Raw genomic sequence first — 24,724 nt, forward strand, 5'->3', positions numbered from 1 at the left:
GGGGGATGAGGAGGAAGGAACAGCAAGAAGGTGGGGCTCCAGATTGTCTCCTTTCACCTTTAATTTTTCCCATCAACCAAAAAAGGAATATATCTAATTAAGACAGTTAGATCCTGCATAAGATTTCATTTGAACAACAAATAACGAGAAGAATGAAGAGAAGAAAAAGTTTGAAAACTGCAAAGGATCAAAATATGACAGTATTTACTCTTTTTCAAATAAAATAGCCTAAAGCCGATATTGCTCTATAATTAGTACAGGGCCACTTCCATTTAGTACAGTATCTAAATTTCTATGACACTATGTAGAAAAAGGGAAGTGTAGCAAGGGCTGGGATAGGACTACAAGCACCCTGTTGGTGTCTATAAGTACCCTATAGGTGCCCTCTGTTGTTAGCAAAGGAGCCCTGGTGGCGATGTGGCTAAGGCACTCGGCTGCTAACTGAAAGTTTGCGGTTTGAACCCACCTACCGTTCCAGGGGAGAAAGACGTGGCAGTCTGATTCTGTAAAGATTTACAGCCTTGGAAACCCTATGGGACAATTCTACTCTGTCCTACAGGGTCGCTATGAGTTGGGATCGACTTGACAGCGGTGGTTTTTTTTTTATGTGTTGTTAGCAAAATAAAACAATGGTCTGAACATGGTTACAAAAAAAAAAAAATGGTTACAGTCAAGGCAAATTGACAAAAGCAAATAAAAATCAACCAAATGCAGTCAAATTTTAAAAATATTAAGTAGTTATTGTGAGCAAGGCACTCTACTAGGTATGTGGGGAAACACAGATATATATGTCGTGGTCCCTACCCTCAAAAGAATTAAGTCTTAGTTATTGAAACATAAACATATTGGTAGGTTAAATATAAGAAACCTTACTATGTTGCAGTATTAAAATTTTGTGATCTACAAATACAGAATTTCAGTTTTCGAGGAACAGAATATCTAATACTGTACCAAATAATTTCACCCAAAAGGCAATACCTAAATTAGATGACCCCCCCCAAAAAAAACAAAACTGCTTTGGGGACTTACAAAAATATTGTGAATCATATATTTTAACCTCACACATTATACAGAGAAAAAAGAATGAGAGGCATGAAAAGCCATGTACAATTTTGTGCTAAATAGTGTGCTACCCAGAAAACCCAGTGCAAATAGTGTGCTACAAACCATAAAAACTGTAAGAAAGACAAAAGGGATAGCAGGGTGATGCTGGGCCAGTTTCATTAGGGAGAAAGAGCTTCTAAGAATAATAAGTTGTTGAGGCAGAATGATAATGGATTTTATAATGGAATAAAGATATTAATAAAAGCATGCAATGAGAATATTGACAGGGAACGAGGGGGAAGTATCAGTTGGATCAGCCAGCTAACCATGACTCATTAATTTTAAGGAGTAGTAGGAGATAAAGTTGGATGGATAGGATGAGATAAAATGCCTTGAGCAAAGGTGTAGAGACTAGCAGGCAATATTAAGTAGACTGTTGAGTAGGGTCATGTTTTAGAAAATTAATTTGGCAGCAGTATGCAGGATGCATTAGAAAGTGAAAGGACATTTTCCTCCCTCCTCTCACCTCTGTCAGACTCTTATCGACACCCATCAAACTCCACTCCATTTATCAAACTTTACTTCTAACTATTTTCCAACACAGACACACCACTTTGTCAGTCATGACAGTGTACATTTATAACACTCCTTCTTCTTGTAATGATGTTTGTGTCCCGATTTCTCTGGTTTTAAAATTCTACTCACCCTTCAAATACCTGTAGCTCAGGTAGTTAACCAGTTGCTGTTGAGTCAATTCCGACTCATGGAGGCCCCATACATGTCAGAGTAGAATTGTGTTCCATAGGGCTTTCAGTAGCTCACTTTTTTGGGAAGTAGATCACGAGATCTCTTTTCAAAGAGCCACTGGGTAAACTCAAACTTTCAACATTTCAGTTAGCAGCCAAGCATATTAATGGTTTGCACAACCCAGAGACTGTCATCCCTACAAAGGCTTATCTAATTACTATAGCCCTGTGGTTCTCAACAAGGGTAGCACCAATTCTCCACCTCCTCTCAGAAAGCTTCTGGAATTGGGTGGCGAGTTTAATTGTTGCAATGACCAGAGTGCTATAAGGCATTGAGTAGGCAGGGATCAGAGACAGTAAATATCTTATAAGGCATGGCACACACCCACACAATGAAGAACTGTTACTGCAATAGCCCATAATGATGTTCCCATCACTCTCTTCATTTGAGTAAATGGTTACTGAGCACTCATCTGTAAAAGGCACCACCAGGGACCCAAAGACAAACCACAAACAGATCTTACCTCTAAAAAGTTTTAAACTTAACACTCTGGCAGAGAAAAGGATACTTAAGTGAACTTTATACAAAAGAAAAATAAACTTTAATTCCATATAATTTGAAACTGTACTCAACCTATTAATGTGAGAGCATATACTAGAGAGTCTAGTTACAATGTGCTAGCTCCAAAAGCTTAGAAGTAATTTTAATTGTTGTTTAGTTAACTGATAGAAGCCTGAACTCAACAGTGGCTTTCATTAAAGGCCACTAGATGCCAGGCATTTCTCAGTAAAATATAGAGAAGAAATTGGAACACTTAAGGAGAAATGAATGTTAAAATGTTAAATCATGCCCCACCACCAAGTGGGCCCAAGGATCCTTTCACCAAGATGTTGAGACAGGCACTGGTTAGAGATCCACTTCTTTGTTATAGTGCCTGTTCTGAGTAGGCTAGAGACACAGGTGAGAGATGGGCCACTGAAATAGGCTCCGTGGTTTTAAAGGGATACACACCAGGATCTTGGATTGATAAAAGGCCAAGTAGCATCACTTAACCACTGCTGACATGATGATGGGCTTAGTTATACATACATACGCATACATATACAAATAAAATCCCTTTTACATCTGTGGACTCATTTATGCATGCTTTTTTCCATTGGTAACTTAATTTTATCAATCACTGTTGACATCTTGATGTATATCCTTCTGCACCTTTCTCCATGTTCATTAAATCATACATATTTATACACATGTATGCAGCAGTTTTTGATACTGTTTTATAAAAGAGACATCATATTGTATACATTTTTGGGCATTTTTCTTTTCTTGCCTAAATATACATGTGAAAATATCAATAATGATCTAACAGTTTCCTATTATTTCGTAATTGTAAGCCACGACTTATTCAATTATCTCCTTATTGATGGGCATTCAAGTTGATTTCATTTTTGTTTTTTGCTATTAGTTGAAACAAACATCCTTATGGAGCTTTTATTTCTATGGAATTTATTCCCAGGACTGAAACGGTGGATTCAAAGGTACATGTATTTTTAATTTGGTAGTTTATTTTCCCAAAATTCACATTTTCAAAAGCAAGTGTACTTTTTCATCTTTTGTCATAGGCCAAAGAGTCAACAATGCATATTACAGCTCTTTTAACCTTTTTTTTGCAAGATGAGTGGATAAAAAACTTAATTTGCATTTTCCAGATGACTACTGGAGCCCTGGTGGCACAGTGGTGAAGCATTCAGCAGCTAACCCAAAGGTGGGCAGTTTGAATCCACCAACCACTCCTTGGAAACCCCATGGGGGCAGTTCTGCTCTGTCCCATACAATTGCTATGAGTTGGAATCGACTTGATGGCAATGGGTTTGGGTTTTTTTTTTTTTAAGTGAGTTTGAACGTATTTTCATAGGTTTATTGGCCATTTTGATTTCTAGTTTTCTGAACTACCTATTTATGTTTTGCCTATTTTTCTATTGGGATGTTTGTCTCTTTCTTAACAGTATGTAGAAGCTCTTTGTATACTATCAATGGACAGCCCAAAGCCAAGAAAGCAGAGTTGACTTCACAGTGGGCTTGGAAGGTGGAGCTGAAGCTCAGGGCCCAGGGGCCTCCACCCAGAATCTAGGGCATGGCCAACACCTGGAGTCTGGAGGGCAGGGCCATTGCCCAGGGGGCCTCAGAAAAAAAAGGATTATTTCGGAGCCTTGAGAGCTAATGTAAATTGTTCTGCTGGGTTTTACACTTGTTGGGTGTCCACTATACTTCTTTCCTTCCAATTTCTCTCATTTGTAAGTGAAATGTCTACCTTGTACCTCTTTTGCCATTGTACTTTGGAAACAGACAATTTGTAGTCGAGATTTCACAGATAAGAGAAATTTTGCCCCAGGGTGGAATATCCCTAAAGTATCACCCATATTTGATTTAGATAATTCAGAAGATGAGATCTTGGACTTGGAGTTGACTCAAGGCTTTTGCAATGATGTGATGGGGTGAACGTGTTTTGCATGTGGCAAGGACATGGATTTTGGGGAGCTAAAGGGTGGAATGTTATGGATTGAATTGTGTCCCCCTAAAATATGTGTAGTAACTCCTAACATCTCCCTGTGGTCAGAGCCCATGTGGTGCAGTGGTTAAGAGCTTGGCTGCTAACCAAAAGGTCAGCAATTCAAACTCACCAGCTGCTCCTTGGAAAGCCTGTGGGGCAGTTCTACTCTGTCCAACAGGGTCACTGAGTCGGAATCTACTCAACGGTAACAGGTCATGGGTTCTCTGCCTGTGGTTATAATCCCATTTGAGAATGGGTTGTCTTTGTTATGTTAATAAGACAGAACAATGTAGGGTGTATTTTTTTTATTATACATTAGATGAAGGTTCACAGAGCAAACTAGTTTCTCATTAAACAATTAATACACATATTTAATATAAATCATCCTTTCCCCACTGAACTGAGGTATCAATTTTGCTATTAATTATCTTCAATTTCAGGATGCTAATTCTGTTCTAAGTAAAATTTTGCTGAAGTTCATTAAAAAGCAGTTGCAGCAGGACATTCACAGGGACCTGCCAGAAGTTCAAGCTGGATTCATAAGAGGATATAAAATGAGGGATATCATTGCTGATGTCAGATGGATCTTGGCTGAAAGCACAGAATACCAGGAAGATGTTTACCTGTGTTTTATTGACTATGCAAAGGCATTCGACTGTGTGGATCATAACAAACCATGGATAACATTGTGAAGAATGGGAACCCCAGAACACTTAATTGTGTGCCATGTGGAACCTGTACGTAGACCAACAGGCAGTCGTTCAAACAGAACAAGGGGATACTGCCTGGTTTAAAGTTATAAAAGGTGTGTGTGAGGGTTGTATCCTTTCACCTTACTTATTCAATCTGTATGCTGAGCAAATAACCTGAGAAGCTGGACTGTATGAAGAAGAACGCAGCATTAGTATTGGAGAAAAGACTCATTAACAACCTGTGATATGCAGATGACACAACCTTGCTTGCTGAAAGAGAAGAGGACTTGAAGCTCTTATGGACGAAGATCAAAAACTACAACCTTCAATATGGATTGTACCTCAACATAAAGAAAACAAAAATTCTCACAACTGGACCAATAAGCAAAACCATGCTAAACAGAGAAAATACTGAAGTTATCAAGGATTTCATTTTACTTAGCTCCACAATCAACGCTTATGGAAGCAGCAATCAATAAATCAAACAACGTATTGCATTGGACAAATGTGTTGCAGAAGGCCTCTTTAAGGTATTGAAAATCAAAGATGTCACTGTGAGGACTAAGGTGTGCCTTATATGCATGCGAAAGCTGGACAATGAATAAGGAAGACGGAAGAACTGATGCCTTTGAATTATGATGTTGGCAAAGAATACTGAATATATCATGGACTGCCAGAAGAATGAACAAATCTAACTTGGAAGAAATACAGCCAGGATGCTCCTTAGAAGAGAGGATAGCAAGACTTCATCTCATGTACTTTGGACATGTTATCAGGAGGGATCAGTCCTTGGAGAAGGACATCATGCTTGGCAAAGTAGAGGGTCAGCAAAAACAAGGAAGACCCTCTACGAGATAGACTGACACAGTGGCTGTAACAATGGGCTCAAGCATAGCAACAACTGTGAGGATGGCGCAGGACCGGGCAGTGTTTCATTCCATTGTACACACGGTTGCTATGAGTTGGAACCAACTCAACGGGCACCTAACAACAATTGTTCTATTATTCATCTACTTTTACGCCAATATTACACTGTTTTAATTTTAGTATATTTAATATTTATTAAAGTTCCTATTTCCACATCTCTTTCATAATTTTTAAAAACTAATTTTAGATTTACTGTTCTATAGATACTTTAAGGTAATATTATACAATTCCTCTCCTCAATAAAGAGGCCCAATCCTACTGAGGTTCTAATTAAAATTACAATAAATTTGTATATTAATTTTGAGATGATTGGCATTTTATGATATTAAGGGTTCACATACAAAAATATGTTTTTTAGTTTGCTCAGATCTCATTCTCATCAATAAGATTTTACAATTTTTTAACTATAGGTCCTATGGCCTTCCTTATTAAGGTTTTTACCGTATTCTTTTATTTTTTTTCATTATTGTGAATGCAATAATTTTTCTTTTTCTAGTTGCATTCCCATAAAAGCATTAAGCATTTACTTTACACTTTTTCTTCTGTCAATCGATTTTTGCCAAACAATATAATTTGTTTCATCCGAAAATTTATTCACCTCTAATGAGTACTTCCAAGGGTAATTATTTATAAAAGATTCATACATATTAAATATCATTACATTGTTAAATTATCGAAGTGGTCTTCACTGACTATGTAAGTAATAGCTCCCTCATCACTCTCTATCCCCTTACCCTCTTAGTTTTTTCAGAGCATTTCATAACTTATGGTATTTCTCCTCACTACAAAGTAAGCTCCAGTACACCTTTGTTTGGTTCCTCACTGTAGCTCCAGCACTTAAAACTGTACCTGGAAGACAGCAGTTGCTCAATAAATATCTCTTTAATGAATGAATCCAATAATTATTAGACCAAATACTGTATACTTGTACTGTAATTTTTTAAATTATAAAAAACCAGTGTTTAAAAAAATATATTAGAGAAACATTGACCTCTGGTGATAAAATCTTTTTAGTATTTCTCAACTTAAGAGAAAAATCACAATACACTATTCTAAGAACTTCCTTTTTTTCTAGGTCATTCTTAAGGCATAAAATTTTATCACTTTGAAATCCAATGGCTAAATACCAGTTGTCCTCTCAAACTGACACAAGACTTTCTTCAAACTGGTTATAAAATTATAGTCTATACCTCTCTTTTATTTTAATAACCTTGCTTTACCTCAAGTTAAGCTCGAGGTACAAAAGCTCAGGCACTCTTTAAAACAGATTAACGTTAAGTGTCAATTATGAGTATATTTCAAAATGTAATTAAGGGATCCGCATGCAATTTCTGCTTCAAATCAGCTCGAGTGTTAGTTTGTGAATTTAAAAGATGACTTTCCTCAGTATTACAGCAGAAACACTAAAATGCCATTAGACAGGTGGCAGATGAGCTCACTTCAACAGTGTGGCTTTGAAAGCTGCCACTTCACTTAATGATTTAAATCACAGCTATTCAGTAACTAGTTTATATGGGTAATCATCATTATGCAAACCTCATACAAAGTTTTTTCAGAAAATGGAATTTGTTTTATTACTAATCAATATTAATGGATCTATTCCTATGGTCTTAAGTAATACATATTGCAGAAAACACATCAAGAACACATTTTACCCAGCAGCACTAGCATGGGTGAATGAGAACTAAATTCTGGCTCTGGACTTGGGTCTGTATCTAACTTGACGTGTGTGAGTTACCTTACTTCCCAAAGTTTTTCATCAACCATAAAAAGATGAGTTGCAACACATGTTTGTTTCGAAGAATCCCCTAAAGTCAGAAATCTGGGATACTTCTAAATTAGGTCTTCCTTCAGAATTAGGTTTATTTTCAAAATTGAATACTAATTCCACTAAAAAAAAAAAAAAAACTGTTACCTTCAAGTTGATTCCAACTCATAGTGACCCTATAGCATTTAAAATTTGCTAACTTTTAAAAATATATGACAGATAATATGAGTTAATAACTATTTACCCAGAGTAGAAAAGATAATGAAAACCATTTACTTTTAACCTCAACTTTAATTCTACAAAAATATCAGATACCTCTTCTCCAACCATATAAAAAGTTAACATTATAAACATTAAAAACCTGTATTTATACAAATTCAACAAATACTTGTGCTGTATTCAGAACACAAAGATGAAAAATTAAACCATAAAACTGCATATGGGTCCCTAAGTTTCATTCCAAAAATATAAGCATAATTGACACATTATCTATTATAAAGAGTACATGTCAAAAAGAAGAAAGGGCCCAAGCCAAAGAACAAATAGAAAGAAAGCAACAAAAGAAACTCTCAGACACCAGAAGAAAGCCAATAATAAAAACTAGAGCAGAATTAAATGAAACAGAAAACAGAAAAACAACTGAGTTAACAAGACCAAAAGCTGGTGCTCTGAAAAAACTAACAAAATTGATAAACCATAGGCCAAACCGACAAAAGAAAAACAGGAAAGGAAGCAAAAAACCCAAGATGGGTGATATTACAACAGACCCAACTGAAATTAAAAGAATCATATCAGATTACTATGAAAAATTGTACCCTAACAAATTTGAAAACTTAGAAGAAACGGATGAACTCCTAGAAACACACTACCTACCTAAACTAACAAAAACAGAGGTAGAACAACTAAATAGACCCATAACAAAAGAAGATTGAAAAGGTAATCAAAAAATTCCCAACAACAAAAAAAAGCCAGATGGCTTCACCGCAGATTTCTATCAAACTTTCAGAGAAGAGTTAGGACCACTCCTACTAAAGGTAATTCAGAGCACAGAGAAGGATGGAATACTCCCAAACTCATTCTATGAAGCCAGCATATCCCTGATACGAAAACTAGATAAAGACACCACTAAAAAACAAAATTACAGACCTTTACCCCTTATGAACTTAGATGCAAAACTCCTCAACAATATTCTAGCCAATAGAATTCAACAACATATCAAAAAAATAACTCATCAAGACCAAGTGGGATTCATACCAGGTATGGAGGGATGGTTCAACATTAGAAAAACAACTAATGTAATCCATCATATAAATAAAACAAAAGACAAGAACCACATGATCTTATCAATTGATGTAGAAAAGGCATTTGACAAAGTTCGACACTCATTCATGATAAAAACTCTCAGCAAAATAGAAATAGAAGGAAAATTCCTCAACATAATAAAGGGCATTTATACAAAGCCAACAGCCAACATCATCCTAAATGGAGAAAGTCTAAAAACATTCCCCTTGAGATCAGGAACCAAACAAGGATGCCCTTTATTACCACTCTTATTCAACATTGTGCTGGAGGTCCTAGCCAGAGCAATTAGGCTAGATAAAGAAATAAACGGCACCCAGACTGGTAAGGAAGAAGTAAAAGTATCTCCATTTGCAGATGACATGATCTTATACACAGAAAACCCTAAAGAATCCTCAAGAAAACTACTGAAAATAACAGTTCAGCAGAACATCAGGATACAAGATAAATGTACAAAAATCAGTTGGATTCCTCTACACCAACAAAAAGAACATCGAAGAGGAAATCACCAAATCAATACTATTTACAGTAGCCCCCAAGAAGACAAAATACTTAGGAATAAATCTTACCAGAGATGTAAAAGACCTACACAAAGAAAACCACAAGACACTACTGCAAGAAACCAAAGGAGACCTACATAAATGGAAAAACATACCTTGCTCATGGATAGGAAAGCTTAACTTTGTAAAAACATCTATTTTACCAAAAGTGATCTACAGATACAATGCAACTCTGATTCAAATCCCAACGACATTTTTTAATGAGATGGAGAAACAAATCACCAACTTCATATGGAAACGAAAGAGGCCCCGGATAAATAAAGCATTACTGAAAAAGAAGAACAAAGTGGGAGGACTCAATCTACCTGATTTTGGAACCTATTATACCACCACAGTAGTCAAAACAGCCTGGTACTAGTATGACAACAGATACATAGACCAATGGAACAGAATTGAGAATCCAGACATAAATCCATCCATATACAAGCAGCTGATATTTGACAAAGGACCAAAGTCACTTAAATGGGGAAAACACAGTCTTTTTTAACAAATGGTGCTGGCATAAATGGATATCCGTCTGCAAAAAAATGAAACAAGACCCATACCTCACTCCACGCACAAAATCTAACTCAAAATGGATCAAAGACCCAAATATAAAATCTAAAATGACAAAGATGATGGAAGAAAAAATAGGGACAATGTTAGGAGCCCTAATACATGGCATAAACAGTATACAAAACAGTACTAACAATGCAGAAGAGAAACTAGATAACTGGGAGCTCCTAAAAATCAAACACCTATCCTCATCCAAAGACTTCACCAAAAGAGTAGAAAGATTACCTATAGGCTGGGAAAAAGTTTTTAGCTATGACATTTCCAATCAGTATCTGATCTCTAAAATCTACGTGATACTGCAAAAACTCAACTACAAAAAAAAAGACAACCCAATTAAAAAGTGGGCAAAGGATATGAACAGGCACTTCACTAAAGAAGACATTCAGGGAGCTAACAGATATATGACGAAATGCTCACGATTATCAGCCATTAGAGAAATGCAAATCAAAACTAAAATGAGATACTATCTCACCCCAACAAGGCTGGCATTAACCCAAAAAACACAAAAAATATTGGAGAAGTTGTAGAGAGACTGGAACACTTATATACTGCTGGTGGGAATGTAAAATGGTACAACCACTTTGGAAACTGATTTGGGGTTTCCTTAGAAAACTAGAAATAGAATTACCATACAATCCAGCAATCACACTCCTTGGAATATATCCTAGAGAATTAAGAGGCTTTACACGAACAGATATATGCACACCCATGTTCACTGCAGCATTGTTTACAATAGCAAAAAGATGGAAGCAACCAAGGTATGGACAAATGGATAAATAAAATATGGTATATTCACACAATGGAATATTACGCATCGATAAAGAACAGTGATGAATCTGTGAAACATTTCATAACATGGAGGAATCTGGAAGGCATTATGCTGAGTGAAATTTGTCAGGTACAAAAGGACAAATATCGTATAAGACCACTATTATAATAACTGGAGAAATAATTTAAACAGAGAAGAAAATATTTTTTGATAGTTATAAGAGGGGGAGGGAAGGAGTGAGGGAGAGGGGTTTTGACTAATTAGATAGTATATAAGAATCATTTTAAGTGACAGGAAAGACAACACAGTACAGGTAAGGTCAGCACAGCTGGACTAAACTAAAAGCAAAGCAGTTTCCTGAATAAACTGAATGATTCAAAGGCCAGTATAGCAGGGGGTGGGGGTTTGGGGGCCATGGTCTCAGGGGACATTTAAGTCAATTGGCATAATAAAAATCTATTAAGAAAACATTCTGCATCCCACTTTGGAGAGTGGCGTCTGCAGTCTTAAACACTAGCAAGCGGTCATCTAAGATGCATCAGTGGGTGTCAACCCACCTGGAGCAAAGGAGAATGAAGAACACCAAAGACACAAGGTAACTAGGAGCCCAAGATACAGAAAAAAAACAAAAACAAAAAAAACCAAACCCATTGTCGTCGAGGCACTTCCTACTAATAGCAACCCTATAAGACAGAGTAGAACTGCCCCATAGAGTTTCCAAGGAGCACCTGGCAGATCTGAACTGCCAACCTCTTGGTTAGCAGCTGTAGCACTTAGCCACTACGCCACCAGGGTTTCCAAGATACAGAAAGGACCACATAAACCAGAGACTACAACAGCCTGAGACCAGAAGAACTAGATGGTACCTGGCTACAACCAAGACTGCCCTGACAGGGAACACAACAAAGAACCTTGAGGGAGCAGGACAGCAGTGAGATGCAGACCCCAAATTCTTGTAAAAAGACCAGACTTAATGGTCTGACTGAGACTAGAAGGACCCTGGAGGTCATGGTTCCCAGACCTTCTGTTAGCCCAAGACAGGAACCATTCCCAAAGCCAACTCTTCAGACAGGGATTGGACTGGACTATGGGATAGAAAATGATACTGGTGAAGAGTGAGCTTCTTGGATCAAGTAGTCACATGAGACTATGTGGGCAGCTCCTGTCTGGAGGGGAGATGAGAGGGCAGAGGGGGTCGGAATCTGGCCGAATGAACACGAAAATAGAGAGTGGAGAGAAGGAGTATGCTGTCTCATTAGGGGGAGAGCAATTAGGAGCATATAGCAAGGTGTATACAAATTTTTGTATGAGAAACTGACTCAATTTGTAAACTTTCACTTAAAGCACAATAGGAAAAAATAAAAAGAGTACCTGAGCTTTTGTACCTCAAGTTTAACTGTAAAATCAGAGCAAGAATCACCATATCTCTAATAACTTATATAGTTCATGGAAATCAGATATTTAATGAATTTAAGCCAAAGAACAAGTGAATAGATGAATGGCAGAGGCCTTGCCTTGGAAGATCTTAAAATTCAGCTGAAGAAGGTCTTAAATAAAACTTGTAATGACTTATCAAGGAGTATTCACTTTATCTGGGAGAGAATGAGGTTCTTGACTTGCAGTTTAGAAATATGCCTCAAGAAGATTCATATGGCAATAGTAAAGAACAAATTGGTGAGGCAAAATATCATCAGTGGGGAAACCAATTAAAAAACTTCTCAAGGTGAGAGGTACATATGGTTTAAACTTGACTGGAAGCAATCAGATCTGGAAGGTGGATGAATGTTAAAGATATTACAGACAGACCTTATAGGATGTGTGTGGCCACCAGGAAGAAATTAAAGATGACAGCATTTTCACACCTGGGTGATTAGAAGAAGAATGGTAACATTAACATAAATAAGGAAATAAGAAAGAAACAGTTTCAGGAGGATTGGGTGTAGCTTTTGAAAATTTGGTTTTAACTATGCATCTGTCTTAAACTGGGTTCTCTAGAGAAGCAAAATCGGTGAAACATACAAATATATATAGAGAGAGGTTTATATCATGGAAATGGCTCACACAGTTGTAGAGGCTGGGAAGTCCCCAGTCTGTGGGTCAAGTTGGAGGCTTCTCCTGATTCACGTAGCTGCAGGGGCTGGTGAACCCATGATGAGCAGGTCAGACATCAGGCCTCTGGCTCACAGGCTAGAGAGGCTGATGAATCCCAAGATCAGCAGGTAAGCTGCTAGCTTAAGTCCCAAGGACCAGGGGTTAGATGAACAGGAGCCAGATGCAGGATCCAGAGCAAGCAAAAGCCAGGGAGTTTTGCCAGAAAGTCCACCTACACTGAATGCAGGCCACACTCCCAAGGAAACTCCCTTTCAACTGAATGGCTGCTTGTAACACATCTCATCATGGTGGTGATTACATTATATCAGATCTCATTATGGAGATGATTACATCATTACGTAACTGCCAAGCCACTGAGAATCATGGCCCAACCAAGTTGACATGCAACTTTAACCATTACAATCTCTAGCAACCAGCTAGAAGTACGGGTCCAGAGCCACATCTAGCTTATACTAAAAAAAGAATCAATTTAACAATCAGAAATTTAAATAAAGGTGGGAACAGATAAACCCTGTGCTGTTAACATTGGTAATAACTGTATTATTTCCACGTGTTACCACAAACACATTACCAAAACATTTGTAATTAAAAAAAAACTTAGAACATGTTAAAACTCAAAATTATGATTTCTAGAACAATGTTAAATCTTTCACGCAGTTAAAAGTAATTGGAAATAGTTTTGATTTAATCAGTAAGTAAACTTAAATTCAGGCAAAATAAGCTAAGAGATTTGGCTTTTTAATCTACATTGTAGACTGAAAACTCAGCTGTTAAGAATTCCTATACATACTGAAAATTGAAGTGCAGTTCCATGCTAAAAGCCATCTAAATTGGGGATTTTATTTTATTTTATTGTACCCTAAAAAGACAACACAATCACCTATATAAGAGCAAGGTGAAAAAGTATGTGGGGTAAATTGTAATCTCTAAAATATATTGAGTCCCCTTGCTATATGATCATACACCATTCCAAACAACTTGTTCAGACAACTCAATCATTTTATTGAAATTATTTATTTAATGTCTGCCTTCTCCATTAGACCGGAAACTCTATGGAGAGTTTATAGAAATTACTGTGGTCTCTGAGACACTCAGAATGCAGAAACAGACATTTAATTTAAAAATTGCAATACAGGACCGTAAAGACACACAAAGGCATGCACAAGATACTAAGAGATCTGTGAGGTTAAAGATACATTTCCTGTCAAGCTGGAACTCTGAGAATAGTGTAAATAAAAAGGATCCCTGGTGGCACAGTGGTTAAGCACTCAGCTGCTAATCTACTAGCCACTTAGCCACTTTGCGGGAGAAAGATGCAGCAGTTCTACTCTGTCCTATGGAGTCACTATGAGTCGGAATCGACGTAGTGGCAATAGGTTTGTTTTTTTGTTTTGTTTATTAAATGAAATCTGTAGTTGCTCCATTAAAATGAAAATTAATTGTAAAAATATTTACATACCCTTAAACATTCTAACTTGAACATATAAATGTACATTTACTCACAAATCTTTTGATATAGGGTTAATGCCATTTATTTGATATAGGCTCCCTATTGCGGTTGGGTTCTCTTTCTTACATAAACCATGCCCATAATGATCCATCATCTATGATTTCCACTTACAGCTTCTATAAATGGAAAAAGAATATAAAAACACTTCTGAAGGACTATAAATACAAAGTCCATTTGACCAATGGAGTATCCATGAAGAGATAAAGAACTTGTGCCAGAACGTAAATTAATGCATTGTTTCCTTCATGGAGAAAGTCTTACCGTGAAAAAAAAGTCAGCTGAACCAAACGGTGTGCTTAGCGATACAGTCAATTTACATTTTGGTGTGAGCTCTTTATTTCCTTGTGGACCACTAACAAACAGTCTGCAAACCAGCCATTGATCTATGGACTTTGACATATGACAGGCACTGCTTTAGACTTTGATGACTTTTCCTCAGGCTTTCACAGTTATCTGGCCTTCATCCAATTCGACAGCAAATTTTTAATAACTCGCTTTAATTGAGACTTTCCAAAGCATTCAACTCAATTTTCATAGAAAGAATTCTTTTTTCTTTACACTCATTAATGTTTTATAATTACCGTAACAAGTATAACTGTTAAAAACAGGTTTGGGAATAAACACAGCCAACTTTTGGTAAGCACCCAACTCAACAAGGAAGAGAAGTGTACAAGTCTACTGCAGAGTGGCCTACGTAGTCATGAGTGTTCAGTCGGCCCTTGGAATCAGTAAGTACATTTTACAGAAGAAAGAGAATACATCAGGTTAAAGCCATGAGTCAGGTAGGTGGCAGTTCTGGTCAAGAGTGCTTCTGCTGTTATTTTCCTATATTATCACTTTTAAATGGTAGCCTAAGTGATATAAGCAGAAAGATTCTGAGTCAATAGCTAAGTGACTCACCAGCTAGCAGCATAATTTAAGCAAATCACTTCTACTCCCTGGTCTTCAGTTTGCTCTTCAGTGAAATCGGATTAAAGTAAGTAGCGTGTGCAAATCTGGATTTTTACAGCAGCTACCATTTCCAAAGTGCCTAACTATGCACAATAATATGTGAAATACTTTACACTGAATGAAGCATTTAGTTGTCACAAAAACTCAGGTATGCATTATCCAACAGGCAAGGTAAGCACACTGCTTACCTTGGATTTTACCACATCTTTGGTCTTTGATGTAGTGAAACCTATGTGAAATTGTTCACTATAGATTAGTAAGTAAGCACAAGTAAGCCCATGCTTACTAAGTCATCTGCTCCTCTCAGGGACTGTAAATTTGAAATGAGGTTTTGACTCTGTAGGAAGGTGCTGTGGGGTTGAGAGATAGACAGATGCCAGCTGTACCAAGAAGCAGAATCCTTGATGTGGCGGAAAAAAAAAGTCAAATTGTTCACTACAGATGATCTGGTAAGCGAGGTAAGCACTGTGCTTGCCTTGCGTATTGGATAGTCCGCCCTTGATATTCACCCCTGCAAAAACTCCAGCAAGCAGGGGGTCATACATCTACCTTTATAGGTGAGGACACTGAAGTAAAGTAAGGTTAATTAACTTGCACTAATTCATTTATCTGGTGAGTAGTAGTGTTCATTTTGAACACAGGTTCGACTCTAAAGACCATGTACTTCTAAGTACAACGTGCTGCTTACTGCTTTCAAAATATTCTCATTTGCTACTCAGGCAGGTAGAATAGGTATTACCCACATTTTACAGGTGAGAAAGCAGATTCAGAATATGGTTGATCTGTACAAAATTAGACATCTAGTAGACAGTAGTAAAGCAGACTTAAATTCTTTACGGATAAGGCCTGGCCAAATTAAAAGCAAACAAGGTAGTGGCAGAGAAATAACCAGAGTACTCAAAGAGCACATCACTCCTGGGTAACAAAACACTGCAGCCGAGTTAATCATAATTGTAATTAAATGCCAAAGTGGCATTTACTCACCAAATACAACTACCTCACAGATTTCTCCCCACTTGGTTCCCTCCCAATTTCTGTCACTATTTCTTACACGGAGAAGTGCTGACCCACAGTAACATCAAAAGTACCTTTTCATCCCTCAACTGCTTATCAGTGCTAATATTTGGTAGTAAAGCAAACAACATTTTTAAAGGCAGTTAAATTAATATTATATGGTCTTTTTTAAAAGCACACCTATAAAAGTTATCACAGTTGATACTATAATGACTATAGCATGATCATAATAAAATATTTAGTTACTTTTTAAAATAGCCCTTTGACTTGATGGCTGGTGAAGATCTGCCACCCACCCCATAGATGTTGTGAATATAAACATGTATTTGCTGTGGCACAAGGGTAAAGATCGTAATACCATAAAGATGATGGGAAACCGCTGCTAAATTCCTGCCTGATCCGTTATGTATGGTATGTGCTGAGACAACCAACTGTCTTACGTGCCATAAAGAGTAACAATCTGGATAACCATAATTTTGTGTTTTACTGACCTGAACCAAACCCAGTTTAAGTGTTTTTGTCTTCCTTGTAGCTTTACGGTGATGCAGGTGAAAAAAGTAATCAATCAGTATTCTCTCGACACAAACATAATCCAGGTTCCCTGGGTTCTCAGGACACACAGTGAGTCAATCACAGATCAATGTGATTCTGCTGCAGAAGCAGTCAGATTTGTTGAGTTGGCTGCTCAGTGTTAGATAGAACAGCATTAAGTCTGGATGAGGAAAGGGCAGTAAAGGGCAATGTAAGCATCTGGGAAGAGAAAAATGTGAAGCACTCTGTTTCTCAGCTGCTCATAATTACAAATAGCTAATCGCCACACATGTTAATTAAACCAGTTAACCACTGAAGAAACTCCCTCACTTGCCCTAAAACTAGCCCTTAAAAAAAAAAAAGTCACCGAAAGACTGTTCTAGAAGGCATGCTAATGAGTCAAATGGGAATCAGTGAAAACCAGAATTTCTTAGTGCCAACAATACACTAGATTAAACCCTCTGTTCTCAGGAGGCAGTTCAGGGTAGCCCTCCCAACCTCCAGTGTGGGACAGGGAAAATAAATTGAGAAGGACAAACTGCTTCAGGTCCCTCCAAAGGATCACGCTAAACCTGTCCAACGATTTAAACTTCTGCAGATCACAGAACTGATCACAGAATTAAGTATTCCTTTTCCATTTATAAGAGAAATATCCCCTCAAAGGAAGACAAATATTAAGCAGAAACGACCCACTAATCTCAAGTCTAAACACCCTCTAATCAGTCAAAAACAAACAAACCAACCAGAAAACCCATTGCCGTCGAGTCGATTCCAACTCATAGCTACCCTATAGGACAGAGTAGAACTGCCATAGGGTTCCCAAGGAACGCCTGGTGGATTACAACTGCTGACCTTTTGTTTAGCAGCCATAGCCCTTAACCACTACACCAGCAGGGTTTCTGCCAAGGTAACCTTGTAAAGGGTAATTCTTGATACATGACTCCTACTTAAAGCTTTTTTTCCCCTCTGAATCATCCACAAGATAAATACAAGCCAAGCTCTTTAGTAGGGCATGCAGAGTTTTTAACGACCTAGTAGTCTTGGCCTAAGGATCCCTGATGGTACAAATGGTTAACTGCTTGGCTGCTAACCAAAAGGTTAGTGGTTCGAGCACACGCAGTGGCTCTGCAGGAGAAAGAACTGGTTATCCGCTTCCGTAAATATCACAGCCAAGAAAACCCTATGGGTCAGTTCTACTTTGTCACATGGGGTCGCTATGAGTTGGAAATGACTCGACAGCACCCAACAACAACAGTGTTGGCTTATCTTTCCAGCCTTACCTTCCTCTTTCAACCTCTTACTATTTCACATTTTATCTGTCATAAAAAGTTAAAACATACTACACCAGAACAAGCAAAATAAATTACTGAATACTTACCAAATGAAAAGGACTATGAAAGGCAATGTGGATAATAAAAGTGTACACAAAACTATTCCCCCTTCTGTTCCCTGGCAAGTGGATATATCAACTATGTTACTAGGCAACATTACTTATAGAAAAAATGATCCTCTACACCAGTAAATTGCATCTGGACTCAGAAAACAAAAAAAAAAACCAAACCCAGTGCCGTCCAGTTGATTCCAACTCGTAGTGATCCTATAGGACAGAGTAGAAGTGCCCCATAGAGTTTCCAAAGAGTGCCTGGCAGATTCGAACTGCTGACCCTTGGGTTAGCAGCTGTAGCACTTAACCGCTACACCACCAGGGTTTCCAGAAAAAAATTTTTTTTTTTTTTTTTTCCCAGAGAAACTATAAATACCTGATGGGAAGCCATAGCTTTGATTTTCCTGACTGAGTAGCTCTTGTAATTGGCATGTCTCTTGCAGGGACCCTGGCAGCTAAGTCTATGGAGTTGTGTAAGATATATTAGCTCCTGTGGGACACAGGCTTTTAAACCAGGGTAGCTCCTGCATCCACTTGATGTGAGTCTCCTCTCCTTGCACCTGAGCTGTCACTTGGATAGATGTCTCCCAGATAGGTATATGAACTGACTGCATGGACTGCTACGAGGACTGCTCCTACTGATAAGGAACATCTATCTGATTCTGCCCTGCTGGCAAGATATGGAAACCCTGGTGGCGTAGTGGTTAAGTGCTACGGCTGCTAACCAAGAGGTTGGCAGTTCAAATCCACCAGGCACTCCTTGGAAACTCTACGGGGCAGTTCTACTCTGTCCTATAGCGTCAATGGTTTTTTTCTTTTTCTTTGGCAAGCTATACTTCCTGTCTCTTTCTGAGTAAGCTAGCCCATGGTAGGTTTGTGAGTCTGAATGTTTAGCTGAACCTAAAAAGACCCCTTTGTGCACAGAACAAGAGTATAAGAACATCTTAGAATGACATTCCACGTCTTCTACAATCAGAACCTAAATTCCCTTCCTTTTTGGTCTTTTTTTTTTTTTTAGTCTAACCATATATTCCTGACAAATCCCACCTAATCTCATATATAGCTTTTGCTTACCTTCTTCTATTAATAATACTACAGTATTATTTTTCTGGGACTCCCCTATTCCAGGTAACATATACTACCTCTCCATGGCTCACCATTTCAGCCACCTATCTGTTGAGGTGAAGGTATTGGTATTTTTCAACCAATAAGTAAGGGGACATTGCACAGGTAAAGAATGCAAGAGAACTCTGCTAGAGAAGCTAAGTACACATAGCTTACAGAAAAAGAATGGAAATTTATTGAGAATAAAAGTAAGTTACAGTGGTAGGATATGGAATAGCATGTTAAAATGTAAAATATCCCGATAGAGTATTTAGAAGACCAATGTGGATGGCAGAAAAGAGTAGAGCAAGGTAGTACACTTCTTCCTCTATTATTAGCCATGGGGAGAAGCCAGGGAGCCTTGTATCAGTATCAGAGGCAGGTGACTCGTAAGAGTTAGACCATCAGTATCTATCTGTACCTTGGGAGAGGGAGACAGGGTGGATGAAGGGTTTACAATGGAGATGGTGTTTGTCAGTGTTCAGGGAGCAGATATTATTGCTACAAGTCAGCTCCAGTTCTACCTCCTTATCCTGATTACCGTAATCTGTCTGTCCCACTAGAATTCCCAAGTTAATGTTAACTGCGCAGCAGAACTTTTGAAGGCATCTCAAGTTTCTTTAATTGCAAGCTAACAGAACTGCCTCCTTCTCTATTACAAAGCCCTAGGGAGCCTCGTCAATTATCCTAACTTGGCACACCTTGAGGCTAACTCCATTATTTTCAAACCTGACATTAGTTAAGAGCTAACCAAGATGTGGCACTTAAAAAAAATTGAGATCCTCTGGAAATACTAAAGGCTCTAGTTAGTTTCCTTTAAGGGTGTGAACTCTTAGATTAGGACACCTAGGTAATAGCAAAATAGAGAAAGTTAGCAGAGAAGAAGAATGAAGTTGATGTAGAGACACTGGCAAGAAATTATACAGACCTGGAGAGGTGGAGAGAAGCCCCAGCTCCTGACTTCTATTACTGACATTTAAAAAACTCAAGCCAAACCCGTTGCTGTCAAATCAATTATAATTCACTGTGACTTTATAGGACAGAGTAGAACTGGGGTTTCCAAGGAGTAGCTGGTGGATTCAAACTGCTGACCTTTTGGTTAGCAGCCAAGCTCTTAACCACTGTGCCACCAGGGCTCCTTACAGACATCAGCTGCCTCTAAAGCTAAGATGCATTTCCTGCCCTTGGGCTGTGACATTAAGCTAGGTCCTTTTCATAAAGCATTCATTTTGCTCAAGCTAACTTAAGTTTCTGTAATTTGTCACCAAATAATCACTAGAATCAAAAGTAGGGGACGGGCAAAGTATAATAGCATATATATACACAATCAGGTTTTGTCATACTAAAAAGTTCTGTTATTGTTGTTGCCTTAAAGAGGAAGGTAAAGAGAGAGAACTCAAATACAGCTATTTTCTACTGGGGTTGTAAACTCCCCATTCTTCTTTGTATCCTCATAGAAGCTAACAGAGTGCTGTATACGTATCACATCTAACAAGTGTTTATTGAATGGAAATTTAATTCAAAAAGAATGAAATTCACTTGGTCAAAATAGTACATCTAATTGTGCAATTTGCAAAAGCATTTCATTTCCAATTAGTAAAAGACATTCTTTCCAATTCTCATTAGCATAATTCTATGACTAAACACACAATACATACACAAAGAAATGCCGTTTTCTACTTCCTAAATGGAATACTAAAAAACAGAATTTGGATTTGATTTATTCAGATTTTATGTTAGCTCATAGGACTATAAAGACTGCTTAGTGTAACAGTCATTAAGGTTGTTCACAGACTACTCCAGTTCTCCATCTGGGTACATGGTAGGATTCCATTTCCCCCCACCCCCTTAAAGTTGAGTGTGGCAATGTCATTTGTTTGGTCAACGAAATGGCAGTGGAAGTTGCATGTTACACTTCCAAGTAGAAGCCTTTAGAAACCCACGTGCATTCACTGCATCCCCTTCTGTACCCCAACAACTGTGGCAGCACGTGTTGAGACACAGCCTCTGACAGCCTGGGGCGCTGAGTGACCACCTGCAACAGAGCTCTACCGCTGACCCTAACTGAACATGTAGTGTGACTGAGAAATAAACCTCTGTTGTTTTAAACTGCTAAGATAAGGGAGTCTTCCATTACCATAACATAACCTACCCTGCCTGAAGTAATTAGCAAATCCCTTTCTCATAAATGGAGTGAAGACAGTGAATAGCTGTGACCTCAGTATATCCACAGAATAACATTTTGTGTAGCCCTACATGCTTTATAAAGTACTTTCATATAAGTCTCCCTCATTATCTACTCTCTTATTATGTAAACACAGGAACTGAATGAATTCAGATAAATTTGGGGGCTAATCCCTCATTCTCTCAACTCTCACATCTTATGTTTCTGAAACTCAGAAATCAAATACATCTGGATAAGGTGATAATCCTTGCCCTCCAAACTCTTGCCATTTGCACTCAGGAATGGAACAAATTTAGATAGTAAAGGATTTGATAGATCATCTCATTTGCACCCATATAGATAGCTGTTTTTCTACTACCCAGCACCAAGTGGACTCTCAACATCTATTCCATGAATGAACTGTGTGCTGTCACTATTCTAATCTTACAAAGAGGAAACATTCTGAAAGGTTCATAAACTTGCTGAAAATAACCCTGCACGGTATCAGCACGATCCCTGATTTTCTGGCTCCAAATCCCTTGCTCTTTCCAATATGTCCCACAGTGTCTCTCAAGGGTCTCTTACAACCACAGAATTCTATGACTTCATAATAAATTAATAGTATAAATGGCGTTTGTGATACAGAGCATTTGATCACATGTGTACATCCTAGAACAATTAATTAAAGTCATTTTTCAAGGACTTCTACTTGCCTAAAAACCTAGTGTAATTCATTGAGTGCCATGAAGAAAAGAGGGAGAAGTCCTAGAGGTCATTTGGTCCGATATCGCAACATGAAGATGAATAAAAAACTGTGCAAGAATTCAAGGAGCCCTGGTGGTGCAGTGGTTAAAGCACTCAACTGCTAACCAAAAGGTTGATGGTTCAAACTCACCAGCCACACTGAGGGAGAACAATGTGGCAGTCTGCTTCCCTAAAGATGTACAGCCTTAGAAACCCTATGGGGCAGTTCTACTCTGTCCTATAGGGTCACTATGAGTTGATATCGACTTCATGGTAGTGGGGTTTTTTTTTTGGTTTTTTTTTTTGGTGCAAGAATTCAGGGGAAAAGTAGCCTTTCCTTTGATATACAGTATATTAACATCCTGGCTTTGAGTATATTCATTTTGGTCCTTACCAAATTGTCTAACCTGGACTCTTTGCTCTCCAATTCTTATAAACCTCAGTTGTGAGAAATACTCATGAGGAATTGCCTGAAGGATAGGCAGTCTATCCATCCCCATAGGTTCAGTGATTCTCAATTTGTGCTCCATAGTCAAATACATCTGGCAAAGGTCACAAAATATTAAGATTGTTATCCTTTAAAAAAGTAAACTTGAACATTACCGCATTAAACTTCCAAGAAGTTCTACAGTAAAAAACTACTGAAATTTCTCTACCCCAGCTATCTTAAACTTATTTGAGCTCAAAATCCTTTTTTCAAGAAATAAGCTATTTCTCATTCCTTAGAACACAGCTCAGGGAAGACTCTTCTAGGTGATTCTAAATGTTATGAATGGATCAAGTCAAGTCTTCAGAGAGCTTATCTTTAGAATTTTATTATTGCCTTCTATTGAAGACTATTGAACAAATTGTTCAAAATCCACTATTTTCCGTAGAGATATTTTAAAAATGTTGTAAGCTGCATCACACAAGCTCGCTTTTAATTAGAGCCCATGAGAAAATGTGTCTCTCAAGCCCCATTACCAGAATATGACCTGCCTGCTTTGCCAGAAGAACTGGTTTGTTTTTATCTTAGAATTAGAAACACAGTGAAACTTAGTTTGTGCCTCTCTCTCCCTTTTTCTGGCTACTAGGAAGCCCGGACCAAAACTGTGACTCACCTTCTAGTACAGGATCTTATAGCATGTGGTTGGTATTATCTTTTCCCTTGACCTGTCTTACTTTTTCTCCTGCTTTGCCTCAATTTTCTCTTTTCGGATTGTTTTAACCCTATTGTACTATGTGGAAACTAAGTTGCTTCATTTTTTATTTGGAACTCCGTGTTATGTATGTCCTACCATCTTATAATTTCGTAAGAATTTCTCCCTCCCTGCCCCATTACCCAAAACTACCAGTGTATTCACATTTGTGTAAAAGTATTCACATAAGTCATCACAAACTAATAGAACACACACTAACAATGTAGTCAAACCTGTAAATGCTTAAAACCAGAAAAAAAAAAAAAAACTCATTATTGCTTTCTCAGTCGTCTAAGAAGCAAGAAGTCTAAATTGCTTTCTCAGAGGAAGGAGAATTAACATTTACTGGGCAACTACTAATTGCAAGATACTTAATAAACAACAACTCGATTTTTAAAAGAAAGCTGGAATGTCATTTGCATATGCATAATCTCTGGAAAGATGCACAAGAAACTAGTAAAACTGGTGGTTGGGGGTTCAGGGGTGGGTGGAGAGAGAGAGTCTGTGTATTCTTTAGCATCTTTTGAATTTTGTGACTGCATCGATTGTTCAAAAATATTTTTAAAAAGGAAATGAAACGGTGACCAAGTTATCAGTAATCATTTCCTCCTTGACACAGCAAACTTCAGTTTCTGATCTCAGCATATACACTGAAATGTCCAAATGAAAGTTTCAGCCAGGCACACTGAATCTCATTAACGTACTCCCTTTCTGTTTTTTCACACGCCGGAGGTGAGGCAATTATTTTTTAAACATTTAAGACTTAGGTTATGAAAGCCTGCAGGTAACAATGAGGAAAAAATCCGGAATGATTTCCAAGTCGTTTTATTAGTAAGAATAGGACGTGAAAGAAGCAAGGATTCTGACCAGCAGTCCACTCCTCCGCGGCCGGCCGCGAACGCCGCGTGGTGAACTTCTAACAACTCCAGGGCTGCCCTGGACACGGTTCCGCGGAGGGAAGCCAGGCCAGGGTTCGAGTCCCGGGCGCGCCTTTGGGAGGCCCCGCGCGGCCCACCCCCTCCGGACAAAGGTGCCTCAGAACCGCCCCCGCGGGGACCGAGTCCTCGGCCCAGCGTCGTTCGGGCCGCCGCGGGCGCGCGGGAGGGACGCGTGGGGGCGG

The 24,724-nt window shown here is 38.2% G+C and overlaps 1 protein-coding gene across 9 annotated transcripts in view; it reads right to left on the bottom strand.

Annotated features, from left to right (window-relative positions):
- Positions 1 to 24,724, bottom strand: part of KLHL5 (kelch like family member 5) — a 96,475-nt gene that overhangs the window by 71,567 nt on the left and 184 nt on the right. For 2 of the 9 annotated variants that reach the window (XM_064285935.1, XM_064285937.1), the window contains exon 1: positions 16,991 to 24,650. The exons of 4 other annotated variants lie outside the window; for them this stretch is intronic. The gene's annotated coding sequence lies outside the window, so the exon portion shown is untranslated. Of the gene's footprint in view, positions 1 to 16,990; positions 24,651 to 24,724 lie in introns of those variants that run through there. 3 more of the 9 variants (XM_064285936.1, XM_064285942.1, XM_064285938.1) reach the window with 3 other exon arrangements.

Source organism: Loxodonta africana, chromosome 5, assembly GCF_030014295.1.
Source record: "Loxodonta africana isolate mLoxAfr1 chromosome 5, mLoxAfr1.hap2, whole genome shotgun sequence".
NCBI lineage: Eukaryota > Metazoa > Chordata > Mammalia > Proboscidea > Elephantidae > Loxodonta > Loxodonta africana.